The following is a 12,680-nucleotide window of genomic DNA, read 5'->3' as shown; positions in this document are numbered from 1 at the left end:
AGGACTCAACCTTACAAGTTATAGTGTTTGGAGTCTCTGAATGTCTAGAGCAGACAGTCTCGATACCTGACGACTCTGTGATCCACCACATTCTCAACAGTCAAGTGAGGGCAGGTTTAGAATGGGCTGTGTGAAACCAGCTTGTTATTCCTGTAGCAGGCAAAGGGTGCAGGGGTGCTGCTAAGGTCTCACAGAACGAGTTCCTCAGCCTCTTTCTGTGGACACCGGAAATGGAGTTCCACCCACCCACGTATGTATGTATGTATGTATGTATGTATGTATGTATGTATGTTGGCATTGCTGGAGGTGGAACCCAGGGCCTCATGCATGGAGGACAAGCACTCATTCTCCCCTGGGGCTATCACTGCACATGGTGTACGGTGGGGCTGCTTGTTGTGTCACATTTCTGGCCTGCAGGAGGCCAGCTAGAGTCAGAGAGGGGCCCCTCCTGAAACTTGGAAAGCTGGAACAACTCTGGGGGAGACTTCAGCAGAGCTGCCTGCAAGCTGCTGCGCAGGTCCCACCATCTCTAACAATACAGAGGGAGGCTAGCACTCAGCAATGTTCTGGCCTGAAGCCTAGGATCTGCAGCCTCCGTGCCCAGACAACAGTCTATCCTGGGAGATATTTACTATCTACATAGGAGGCACATGCTGGCTGTTGTTTGTTCTTTTGGGATTTTTGTTGTTGTTGTTGTTTTGAGCCAGGTTTCTCTGTGTAGCTCTGGCTGTCCTGGAACTCGCTCTGTAGACCAGGCTGCCTCAAACTTAAGAGATTTGCCTGCCTCTGCCTCCCAAGTGCTGGGATTAAAAGTGTATAGGTGTGTGTCCCCACTGCCAATTTTTTTTCCATTGAGATTACATTGTAATTAATTTATTTACTTAACTATTTACTATCTACCTGTGTCCTAGAACAAACCATCTGGTTGGTTCAGCAAACAAACAAACAAACAAAAGAATCCAGCAAGGGGCAGGACTGGGAAAAGACAACTTTCTGTGTCTGATCACTGTTTCTCCCAAAGTTCTGCCCTGAAACTGTGGTTTTGTTTGGTTGAATCCCAGGGACTCAGCGTACTAAGGTATGAGCTCACATGGGGCATGAGCTTAGCCTTGGGGCTGGGCCTTGTACACAGGTGGGGACCAGCCTCTTCCCCATACTCTGTGATGCCACTCCCAGTCAGCCTCTGATTCTAGACTCAGCAAACAGAGCCAGGAGGCTTTCCATGAATTCTAGGCAAGTCTGGGTTACAAAGAGATCCTTATTATTTAGAAACAAACAAACAAAAAGGACATAAGCCCCCGTGAAAGGGTGCAAGGAATGGGCCCACCCATCTTGTCCTCCAAGGGGCTGGAGTGTCTGCACTTGGGACAGCCTATTTCTCAGAGAAGTTGCCATGGTACCTCAGCCTAAAGTTAAGCAGTTGCTACAGATGAGTTCCCAAAATTGCTTCCACATCCCTTAGAGGCAAGGCTCACTTTTAAAGCACTACAGACAACTTTCCATGCAGACCTCTAAACATGATGGTCAGGCCCAAATCTGGTGACAGTCACCAGCAATGCCCCAGGGTGAAGGGGAGGTTGCTTTCTGGTTCTGTGATTACAGATGACCCTGCAGGATTTTGTCTGTGCCTGGTGACCTCACATGTGTGATATGGGCTTTTCAAAGCCCAGCTAAAAATATCCGGTTGACACTATGATATACAGAGGAGGAAACGCCAGCTACAGGCATGCTGCGTGGCTCAAAGCAGAGTTGGCCCAGAGGCTGAAGGGGATGGCACTGGATGGTCTGGAGGGACAAGCCAGCCCAAGGATGGACACTCTGCTAATGCTACTGAATTCACAGACCCAGGTAAGGTGTCAGGGCAAGGGCTCAGCTTTCACAGAAACATGGTTTTCCTTCTTTCTAACATAAAAAACACATTGCTAATATTAGTCTGTGCACTGCTAAAAATAGATTCTGATTAGATATACTGGACCTTCGGGTATAGGTCCAGAGGAAGACAGGGCAGACTGGGTGCTGAGGGCACACAGGGGAGGCTGGGAAGAGTGCTAAAGCAGCAGAACCACAAGGGTGGCGGACACAGGAAAACTGCCCAGAAGCGAGCAAAGCAGGACCCTGTGGCAGAAATAAGAGGCCTGCCTCAACAAGGTGAATGATGGGAACCGACTCAAGTTGTCCTCTGACCTTCATATACATGCTGTAACACATACAGACACACAGACACACACAATGCAGACTTATTCAACAGTACACACTTTATTAAGAGTCAAAGTCTCACTGTGTAGCTCAGACTGGCTTGAAATTTCTGATTAACTGCCTCAGCTGGGATTATAGTTGTGAGCTATCAGTCTCAGATTTAAACAAACAAAAAATTTAGATTTATTTATTTTATGTGTTTGCTCATTTGCCTGAATGTTTATCTGTGCACCATATGTGTGCCTGGCACACAGAGGTCAAACTGGAGTTACAGACGGATGTGAGACACCAAGTGGATGCTGGGAATCAATCTGGATCCTCTCCAGGGGCAGCCAGTGTGCTGACTGCCCAATGATCTCTCCAGCTTGACTTTGTCCCCTTAATTTTTGGTTCTTATTATGTAGTCCAAGCAGGATTGGAACTCAAGATCTGCCTGTCTCTGTCTCCCAAGTGCTGGGATTAAAAGTGTATGCACCATACTGATCCAGACTCAGATTTTTTAAAGCACATTTTCTAATGAGTTCAAGGCCAACCTAGATTACATGATATCCTATCTCAAAAAGAAAAACCCAAAGCACATACTCTGTACCCTTGCCTCACCTCACCCCAGCATTAACAGGCTGTGTCCCCCAGTCCATGACACTCTCCAGCTCCCCCTCTTAAATCTTGACTGGTGGCCAGCCACTAGGTGCAAGTGACAGCTGTTCCTCCAGACACCAGCTGTTATGGATGGTGCTACCTGCCTGTCTGTCATATTCTAGCACCTGGAAAGCTGAGGGAGGAGGACTGTGAGTTTCAGGCTATCTTGGGCTATGAAGTCAAGACCCTGTTTCACCAAACAAAACTACAGCAAAAGGAAACGCAGCCCAGGCTGAAGACACATGCAGGCAGGATGTACTCACTCTTCTTGTCAACTTCAGACCCCTGAAGCACGTAGGAGGTGCTCATGGGAGGCCTTCTACTTGGAAGGTGCAGGTGAGCCTGGGGTGGCTTCCTCTAAGGAGAATGAAGGAGCCACACTGGGGGATGGATGAAGTAGTACCACCCGAAAAACTTTGTTTTCCCCTGACTAGCAACTAGGGTTTTGCTTAGAAAGTTCTAGTGTCTCCCCTAGTTGTCTTCTGTGGCCATGAGTGAACTTCTGGCTGCAGGCCCACGGTTCCTAGGCATTCTATGCAGCTGCAGCTGGGATGTATGAGCCGAGTGGGAGACTTTAAATGTCTTTTGTCCTTTGTCTTTGATGAGACAGGGTCTCATGCAGGCCGGGCTGGCCCCAAGTCCTGAGTAAGCATGAATCCTCCTGCCTCAGCCTCCCAAGTGCTAAAATGACAGGTGAGGCCTACCCAGAATGACACAGGGCCGGGGGCAGAACCCAGGACTCTGCAGCTCCGACAAGCACTCTGTGGCCTGTGTCCCTGCCCCTTATGGCTTTCTGGGATGAGTCCTTTGCTCTATGCTGCCCAACCTGACGCTGAACTCCTGCATTCAGAAGACACCCTGCCAAGCCCTGAACACTGGGGTCACAGGGGAGTGCTGTCAGACCTGGTTACCCCTTGCTTTGACAGCTGATGTGAAGGACAGAGGTCGCGTCACAGTAGTCACAGAGAAAACCTGGCAAATGAAGAAGGACAACCAAGGCCATGGCAGCAGATACAGGGACAGGAAGAGGAGCATCACCCAAAGCTCTTAGCTCCTTGCTCCATGTAAGAGGAAGTGGAGGCTCTCAAAGGGCCTGCTTCATACCCCATTTCCACTCAGAGGCCCTTCTGGTCTCTTCCAGCCTTAGGGCTCAGCACAGGCTCAGGAAGGCTGCTGGCCCCAAGCCCACATAACCACTACAGCTGTCAGGGATGTGGTTAGGCCGGGTGACTGTGGGGGCACAAAGCCCCCCAACCCTCAGTGCCCCTGACCATGGGAGCCAGCAAGTGTCAGTCATAGATGACGTGGGAAACGTAGCAAGGACTCTGAAGGCCATGATAAATCCCCCCAACATGGACCAATTCCTATCCAAGAACAGAACAGTAGCAAAATCTCAAGTATGGCTAGAAAGATGGCTCAGTGGTGAGTGGGTGAAGTGTTTGCCACCCAAGTGTGAGGAGTTGAGTTTGAACCTCTAAAATAAAGAACTAACATAAAGCTGGATGCACAGTGTGACCGTCTGAGTAGAGAAAGAATGCCCAGGCAGCAGAAAACAGAGACTCTGTCTCAGCAAGATGGAAGGTGAAGACCACACCTCTTGAGGTAGCCCTGACTCATACACACACACACACACACACACCAGCAGTGGTACAAATAACTACTGTTACAGGAGTTTACCATGTAGCCCAGGCTGGCCTTGAACTTGCTATATAGCACAGGCTAGCCCACAATTCTCCTTCCTCTCTGCTCATGGAGCAGCAGGGATAGCAGGTCTGCACTAGCCTGCTGAGTCACTAAAAAATTCTGAGACCCTGTGTGGGAGTCCGCACTTTCCAATGGATGCCCACGCCCGACCCAGGCTGCGCGCTTCCTGAACTCGGGCCCACGAGAAGGGACGATTTCCTGAGGGTTAAAAAGAAGACACACATACAAAGAGACCTGGCTCATCTACAAGAGTAAATGGCAACTTTATTAAACTCAAGACAGATATTTATATCAGTGGGCTAGAAAGACCGAAAATGCAAAGCCTCCTCCCAACCAGAAGCAGGAGGAGAAGATTAAAGCCTTCTCGCCGCCTCGGGCAGGGTCAGCTGGGGAGCCAGACTAAGGGCCCACTGCTAAGACCTTGAATACAAGTGGAATTACCACAACAAAGAGAACCAGGTTCTAGCTAGGTTATCCCCTCAAGCCAGAGTTAGTGCAAAGTCTCCAGGAGGCCGGAGGTCACAGGCCCTGTGAATCGCCAGGAGAGAAGGGAAGAAACTTTGGTAGCTACAACCCTGTCCATGTCACAAAAGGACATCTAGGGTTCTCCTCAGTTAAGTGGTTCCTGAGACGACAGAGAGGGGGAGCAGATGAACCAGCCTGGCTTCAGCTGTGCGCAGGCTTGTATCACATTTTTGAGGCTGTCTTTCCCTGCAGAGACCACAGCTTCTCTGACTGTGTCTCAAGGCGTTTTCTCTTTCTTATGGACAATAATGTCCCTAGCTCACTCCGATGTTTGCTTTTTTAATGACTTCAGAGATAAAGGACAGGCTCAGGGGTCATTCCTCAGGCTTTGTCCACCTTGTTTTTTGGAACAGGTTTTCTCATTGGCCAGGAGTCCCAGGGACTGGACTGAAACCCAGATCCTGATGAGGGTGTTGGGGATGGACCCAAGCCCGCACACCTGCTGACTTACCAACTGGGCTACATACCAGCCCCATAACCACAATGTACCTGCCGACTGTCTCCATGGTGTCCTTACAGCCAAGCCCCTCCTGTTCCCAACCAAGGGCCATGATTGGCTGTCCTCTCTGTGACAAAGGAGCTCCACAACTTGAGATGGTAGCCCAGGTCTTCAAGTCACTTTGCCTGCTGAGCCATCTCCTGTCATGAATCACCATACCAATGCCTTAACCACATTAGTGGCCTCTGTTACCTTGGAGAGCCCACGGTCTCTAGCACTAGGCTATATACAGAGTGGAGCTTAGGGCTCATCTGGCATGTGAAGGCCCTGGGTTCTAGACCACAACCGCATAAACCTGCAGTGGGACATGCCTGTCATCTCTCTCAGCACTTGGAAAATGGTGGCAGGAGGATCAGGAGTTCAAGATCATTATCAGTTACATACTATGTTAGAGGCCAGCCTTGGCTTCACTCTAAAACAAGGAAAATTATAAAGCAAAGAAAACCTGGAACTTCTAAAACCAAGCCCCTCAAGGGTATAGTCATTGAGAGTCTAAACACTGTAGCCCAGACTTGTCTCCAAACTTCTGGGTTCAAGTGCTCAAACGATCCAACCTCAGCTTCCGCAGTGCTGTGACAACAGGTGCAAACCACTACAAGCAGCTTTGTCTACAAACTAAAGGGTTTATTATGCATCATCACATGTATAGAGTCAGATGTGGTGGCAAAGGCCTGTGAGCCTAGCACTTGGGAGGTTGACTCAGGGGAATTATGGGTTTACAGCTACATTTGTTTAATGTGACACCATTAAACAAACAGAAGCACAGTGCTTGTCCTGATGAGTTTTTTATCAACTTGACACAGCTAGTCATCTGGAAAGAGAGACCTGGACTGAGAAAATGCCTGCATCAGACTGGCCTATAGGCAAGCCTGTGGGGTATGTCCTTGACTGATGATTGAAGTGGGATAGCCCAGATCCACTGTAGGCAGTACCCATCCTGGGCTGGTGGTTCTGGGTCCTATGATAAAACAGGCTGAGCCAGGGCAGGGGTGGTGCATGCCTTTAATTCCAGCAGAGGCAGGCGAATCTCTGAATCTCTGTGAGTTCAAGGTCAGCCTGGTCTATAAGAGCTAGTTCCAGGACAGCTAGAGCTGTTATACAGAGAAACTATCTCAAAAAGCCAAAAATAAATAAATAAAAATAAAGCATGCTGAGTAAACCACATGGAGCAAGCCAGTAAGCAGCACCCTCCATGGCCTCTGCATCAGCCCCTGCCTCCAGGTCCCTGCTCCGACTTCCTTCAGTGATGGACTCTGATGTGCAATTCTAAGTAAAACAAACCCTTTTCTCCTGAAATTGCTTTAGTCATGGTGCTTCATCACAGCAGCAGAACCAAGAAGTTAGCGGTGCACACCTTCAGCCCCAGTATCTGGGAGGCAAAGGCAAGTAGATCTGAGTCTGAGGTCAGCCTGGTCGACAGAGTGAGTTCTAAGTCAATTAGGGCTACATAGTGAGACCTGTCTCAAAAAAACAGCACATATTTTATAAGTATTTTTTCTTTTTCTGTCATTTAAAAAGTTGTGCTGTTGTGACTTATCTGACTGTCTGTATAGGGTGTGAAATAGCAATTTAAGTTCTTAATTTACTTATTGGCTGGGGGGGCACAATGCACTTACAGGGCAGAAGACAAGTTGCAGGAGTCAATTCTCTCTTTACAGTATGTGCGTCCCAGGGATTAAACTTAGGTCCTCAAGTTTAGCAGCAATCACCAATGAAATCACCCAATGAACCATCTTGCTGGGCCCAAATTATTTCAAGGCCCCCAGAGTATTTTCATTTGTTGAGGTAGGGATGACAGGCATGCACCTCTCTCCTGAATGACATGTTACCTCAGGACACTACCAATACTGGCCATCAACTGCACTGCTCCAGTCCTGTCACCTGCCACCCTAGTCCTTGCTCCCCTGCTTCAGGAACAGAAGAGATCCTTGCTCTCAACCTACACTGCCAAGAAGCAAGTGCTCTACCCCCAGAAACTGGGGAAACTGAGGGCAGCAGAGAGAGGTAGTTCAACCAAGTCAACTTCAAGGCATGTGGGTGCAGGATCCCTGGGAATCTGACTGGGAAACTCCTGATACCACTGGAGCCTAGAGGCAATGTAACCTGTATACAGGTGTATCACAAGAACCAAAACTGGGCAGCTTTTAGAGGCTTCAGCAACAGCTATCTTGGAGATAGAGGGCAGAGCCAAAGGTCCCTGAACAGAGCACTGCCAACAAAAGGGGGAGGTGGGGAGGGATACTGTTCCCTGTGATCACCGAGGCTGCTGGAAGCCTCCTGGTTTCTTTAGAGATGGGCTCTCACTGCATAGCTGGAACCTGCAATCTGGATCAGACTAGAGTAGCAGACAGGCCCTCACTATCTAGCCCCAACAGCCTGGACTCTGCTACATGGATCGCCCTTCCCTGCAAATGCTAAGCAGACAAACCAAGTTCTTAGCTGTCATCACTCCAGTGGACCATGGGTTGCTAAGGCACCACCCCAAAACTGAAATGTGCTGCCTCTGACGTGTGCCCTACCTTCCACTCCACAAGTCTCTCTCACTCTCTCTTGGTTTTTCAAGACAGGGTTTCTCTGTGTAACAGCTCTGGCTGTCCTGGGACTCTCTATATAGACCAGACTGGCCTCAAACTCACAGAGATCCACCTACCTCTGCCTCCCGAGTGAGTGCTGGGATTAAAAGCACAAGATACTATGCCCAGCTTGACTCCTCATGTTTCTAAATGATCCCACATAGCCCAGGCTGGTCTCAAACCTGGCCATGTGTCTGAAGCTGACCTGGACATCATGATTCTCCTGCATCAGCTTCTTAAGCTGGACTACTTATCTATGGGTTGCACCCTGCTTCTCTTTACCTGGTCATATAGATTCCAGAGATTTGGGGCCACAGGGTCAATGCTGGTCTAGTGGCTCCAGGACTTCTGGTAGTGGGAGAGGTCAGTGTAGATCTTTTGCAATCTGTCCATAATGGTTGTATAGCACGCTAACCTTTTTGATGTTACAGCACCATTCCCTCTGGTCTGCATATCCATGGGAGTCCCTCCCCAAGACAGCACACTCTGGTCCCCCACAGTACTCACACAGGCCCTGTGCATTTCTTCTGTGACATTTGCTACTCTGTTTTGGGTATGGTGCCAAACTTGCCTCAAATTCTTAGGCACTGGGATGACAGGCGTGTCCTACTGTATCCAGCTCAAGGAGATCTTTTTTGTGAGCTTAAACTATACCCCATAATTTCACTCTACTCTTAGATGTGGTCTTCCCAAAAATGTAACTTCCCCCAGGTCTGAAATAGCTTTGAAGGAGCAAAGGCCCTTCCTTCATTGGCTATGCAGGGGAGAAGCTGGGAGACTGCATGGCACAGGGCAGAATCAAAGTGCACAGCTGTCCCCTGGCAAGGGGTGCTCAGGGCCACTCTGACCCTACAGCTCCCATGTACCTTTCCAGGAATGGTCCCAGGACACATACCTGTTGGAACAGTGTCTTCTCATCCACCCAACACCATTCCTGCAGGCTAGCTGTTGGTCTGCCCTCGCCCTCCTCCTGCAGATGCATTGGCTCTTCTAAGTCTCCACTGTTCTCCAGCTTCCAATGTCCTTGAGGTGGGCTGGGTGTAGGCAGCCTGCTGGTTTGCCTCAGTTGTTGGGTGAAGGCACCAGAGCCAGGAACTCAATGTCCCAGTGACCACTTCCTCCCCAGCTGTGGCCTCATCCTAGTGTCCCTGCTTTACAAGCCCTGGTTGTGTGACTTGCACGTCTTAGATTTCCCAGGGGCACATCAGACACTACAGATATTGGTCACAATCCCAGGCGCCCACAAGCTCATGTTACTGTTCCGCTCGTGTTATGGCAGTGCAGGAAGGAAATGCAGGGGTGCCGAAGAGGGAAAGGGACTCCTGGGCCTTGTGCAGTCTTTGGACCTGGTGGTCCCCAGGTCCTTGGCAGACAGAATGAAGACAAGAGTGAGTGTTTCTAGGAGGCTGCTGGAAACGCTGTACAGAGCTGGGAGCATGGTGATGGTAGATTCATAAGGAAGTGGGACTTGGTAGTCAGCCCTAAGGTAAAGTGACAGCCATGCAAGCATGAGGACCTGAGCCCAGCACCCACACAAGAAAGGCAGCACTCTGTGTTCAGCTAGCTTTCTTCACTCCAACCGTCTAGGATCCAAGCCTAAGGGATGCTGCTGCCGAGAGTGGTGTTTCTTTCCACAACGGGAATCAAGACAGACAGTTCCTACCTGATCCAGACAGTCCCTCACCAACACCATCTTCACAGCTGATCCCAGACTGTGTCAAGTTGATAATTGAAACCATATATCCCAGACTCCAAGTGGGCGCCCATAAGCATGGGTGGTGCCAAACCAGACATTCAGCTGAGACGGTCCTGCATACTCACTAAGCCATCAACGGTGAAACCTGAAACTGCTTATTTCTGGATTTTTCTACTCAGTATTTTCAAACTGCAGTTAACCATGAAAAACTAAAGCCCAAGAAATCAAAACCCTTTAGAAGGGGATGAATGTCATTGTCTCCAGACAACCTGCACTGGGCTGTGGATATGGCTTGGCTGGCTGACTGCCTGGAGCTTAGTTGGTAGGGTACTTACAGCTCAGTGAGCACAGTGCATGCATAGCATTTACACGGGCTTCCATTCCTAAAGCCACATAAACCAGGCCTGTGGCACACACCTGTTATCCTGGCTCTCAGGGGATGGAGTCAGGGGGATCAGGAGGATCCTCAACTATATTGCAAGTATGAGGCCAGTCTGGGCTACATGAGACCATGTGGAATGACAGTAAAGCTGATGGAAGTGGGGTGGGGAGAGGTGCAGGATCCTACTGATCCTGAAGACAGTCAGGCATGAACCCTCCTTTTCTGGGGAATTCCTGGTTTTGATTTTCAAGCCCTCTTTCTAAGTCAGTCTAGAAACTCAGCTCCAAATCCCACACCCAGGTCTCCTCCTCAGCAACAGAGAACATTCTGGTGGCAGGTGATGTGTCTGCAGGTCTCGGTCACATCCACACACAGGTGAAGAAGACGTGTGGCTCGATGCACCACAAACACAATACTCAGGCTGGAGGCTCTATGACACCTAGACACCCCTGCCAACAGTTCTATGCTCAGTGGCTCCCAGAGGAGCCTGACTGACATCTGGACACATGGTGAACAGGGGCATGAACCCCAAACATGAACAACAGGGAGGGGACTGGATTTGAATAAATGTGACCTTTGTGGGGCTCTCTGTACCATGATGCATGTGTGACATGCTTGTCTGGCTCCTTCAGAAACTCTGCAACCTAGGGGTCCCTTAGACTGCTTCCTGCCATGGGTCCATATGTATCTGGTTGTTCCTCCATCCATCCCTCAAGGACCTCAGATCCCAGTCACATGGTTTTTCCTGCTTCTGTGTAAGACACCCACCCCCAAACATGGCACACACCATGGTCTTCCTCCTCCATGGTGACCCTGATGTCCACAATGAGACCTTTGGGGACCCAGACAGGTACAAAGTGGGGTGGTAAGGGTCTCCTGAGGAAGCAATACTGCCCCCCATGGGTCTGCAATGACCCTGTCACCTCCCTGTTACAATCCAACTCCCCAGTTCAGCCCCAAACACATCAAGCCTCCCTGACCAGCAACATCCTGATCCGTCTTCTGAATACCCATCTTTGTTTAAAGTGTTGTAAGTTGTTACTTAGTGAGGGGGAAAAAGCGAGCACCTAAGTCAGAAAAGGCAGAGAAACATTAGGCACAAATGGATTAGCAAGGTGGGGGTTGCCAGGTGACGGTGGGGTGGGGGTTGCCAGGTGAAGTTGCGGTTAGGAAGAAGAGCAGGTTCCCATGGTGGTGGAACAATGCACCACACTAAGGTAGTAGCCAAAGATGTCACACTCATGTCCCCATGCATCAAGACCCAACCCTGAGGTATGCTGCAGGCTTAGGGACAATACATCAGCACTGACTTCAGTTACAATGAGCACAACACAACAGCCATGAATCAAAGGCAGGAGGTGAGAGGCAACTTCTGAGAAGTTTGTTACCTGCTTGGTGTTCCCTGCTGACACAGCTTTGAAGAAAAAACCAAAAAACCAAATCAGTCAGGTGCTGGCGGCATAGGCCTTTAATCCCAGCACTTAGGAGACAGAGGCAGATTTATCTCTGTGAGTTCAAGCCAGCCTGATTTATACAGTGAGTTCTAGGACAGCCAGGGCTACACAGTAATATCTTGTCTCAAAATAATAAAATAAAATAAAATCCACTGGCCAGTAAGTGAGACACTTAATACCAAGCCTGATGATCTGAGTTCTATCCCTGGGATTCATAAAGGGAGAACTACCCTGAGAAGGTTGTCCTCTGACCTCCACATGTGCACTGTCCTCACAGACACTCACATACATACAAAATTAACTGACTTTTAAAAGCCTATTCACCCACAGATAAAAGGGGACGGGTCTAATGAGTGTTTACCAAGGCCAGTTGGACTGGGACTGAACGAGGATGCGATCCAACCAGATTCTCTGAATGTGGCCGGATTCTCTGAATGTGGCTGGCCTGGAGTCTTTCTGAAAAGCCATTGACAATGACACTGGGACTTGTTTCCTCTGCATATACTGGATTTTGCGGTTCCAGTCTGTCTGGACACTCACCTTCCTGGACCTGGAGGAAGGGGGGAGGAACTTGAACTTCCCACAGGGCAGGAAACCCTGACTGCTCTTAGGGATGGAGAGGGAGTGGGGAGAGTGAGAGGGAGGTGGGAGGAGGGGCGGAAATGGAAACTTTTATAATTTAATAAAATTACTTTCAAAACAAAAAGCCTATTGAGCAAGAAAGGCTGGAGAGATGGCTCAGAGGTTAAGAGCACTGGCTGCTCTTGCTGATGCCTCAGATCCAATTCTCAGCACCATGTGGCAGCTCACAACTGCCCATAGCTTAGTTCCAGGGAATCTGATGCCTCTTCCAGATGTCAACACACATGCAAACAACCCTACCCACCCCCCACATGCACACATACAAAGACACATGCGCACACACACAACACACAGAGAGACACACACAGTCAGACACATACACAGGAAAGAAAAGAAAAGAAAAGGAAAGAAAGCTTAGCATTAAAAAAAA

At 49.3% G+C, this 12,680-nt stretch overlaps 1 protein-coding gene across 4 annotated transcripts in view; it reads right to left on the bottom strand.

Moving 5' to 3' along the window:
* LOC148123226 (unconventional myosin-IXb-like) overlaps positions 1-12,680 on the bottom strand; it is an 89,942-nt gene that overhangs the window by 56,649 nt on the left and 20,613 nt on the right. The gene's annotated exons all lie outside the window — the stretch shown is intronic.

Source organism: Myodes glareolus, chromosome 1, assembly GCF_982192425.1.
Source record: "Myodes glareolus chromosome 1, mMyoGla1.1, whole genome shotgun sequence".
Lineage (NCBI taxonomy): Eukaryota > Metazoa > Chordata > Mammalia > Rodentia > Cricetidae > Myodes > Myodes glareolus.
The sequence above is the reverse complement of the archived record's forward strand: the minus strand, read 5'-3'. Positions and strand labels throughout refer to the sequence as shown.